Source organism: Xyrauchen texanus, chromosome 26 (genome assembly GCF_025860055.1).
Source record: "Xyrauchen texanus isolate HMW12.3.18 chromosome 26, RBS_HiC_50CHRs, whole genome shotgun sequence".
Taxonomy (NCBI): domain Eukaryota; kingdom Metazoa; phylum Chordata; class Actinopteri; order Cypriniformes; family Catostomidae; genus Xyrauchen; species Xyrauchen texanus.
In genome coordinates, this window is record NC_068301.1 from 12519126 (window position 1) to 12520579 (window position 1454).

Here is a 1454-nt window from a genome sequence, read left to right on the forward strand (position 1 = left end):
ATCCACTTCTCCAAAACAGCCATAAAAAAAGCCAGAGTAAAGTTTGCAAGTGCACATGGGGACAAAGATCTTACATTTTGGAGAAATGTCCTCTAGTCTAATGAAACAAAAATTGAACTGTTTGGCCATAATGACCATCATTATGTTTTGAGAAAAAAGGATGAGGCTTACAAGTGATGAACACCATCCCAACCATGAAGCATGGGGTGCTTTGCTGCAGGAAGGACTGGTGCACTTCCAAAATGGATAAATTAAATTGCCCCAGCTGCACGGTTCCTGTGGCTGGGGTGGGGGGTCTTTCTCTGCTGGCAGTAGAGAAAAACAGGGATCCCCAATATTCGACGCCATGACCCACACCTATGGCGGTGTCTTATATAGGGAGGTGGGGCTCTCTCATCACTGCTGTGATTGGTCTGTCAACTGACAAATGTGGTGTCATTGCTTCCAGTGTCGGATACGCCTGAGGCAAATTCCCATAGTAAGATACTGAACGAATGTTAGAAAGAAAACTCACATGGATCCAATCCATAAAATCATGTTTAAAAGGTTTTAGTTTGTGTCTCAAAGCGGAGACCAAATGACACTGTAGCTGAAGAGAAGTACAAATGTACTAGTACAGCATCCAGAAATACACACATAAAAACTAATATGACACCGGTTGAACTGGAAAATAAGACAGTGAGTCATCTAGAATGGGTCACTCACGGAAAGGCAATCAAACATACCGGTACTCCCTTATCCTGCTCAGTTATTTGGCATCTAAATTAAAGTGGCTGTCCATTCTTTCAACTTTAAAGGGATAGTTCATCCAAAAATGAAAATTCTCTCATCATTTACTCACCCTCATGCCATCCCAAATGCATATGACCTTTTTTCTTCTGCTGAACACAAATGAAGATTTTTAGAAGAAAATATCAGCTCTGTTGGTCCATAAAATGCAAGTGAATGGTGACCAGAACTTTCTAGCTCCGAAAATCACACAAAGGCATATGGATTAAATGTAATCCATATGACTTCATGTCAGTGGTTAAATACATGGTTCAGAAGCTATATGATAGGTGTGGGTGAGAAGATAAATATTTAAGTCCTTTTTTCCTATAAATCTTTCACATTCTTTTTTTTGTCAATTAGCATTCTTTGTGCATATTGCCACCTACTGGTCAGGGAGAAGAATTTATGGTAAAATAAAAGACTTAAATATTGATCTGTTTCTCCACACCTGTCATATTGCTTCTGAAGATATGGATTAAACCACTGGAGTTTTATGGATTACTTTTATGCTGTCTTTCTGTAATTTGTGGAGCTTCAAATTTATCTTCACCATTCACTTGCATTGTATGGACCTACAGAGCTGAAATATTCTTCAAAATATCTGTGTTCTGCAGACGAAAGAACATCTGGGATGGCATGAGGGTCAGTAAATGATGAGAGAATTTTCATTTTTGGTTGAACAA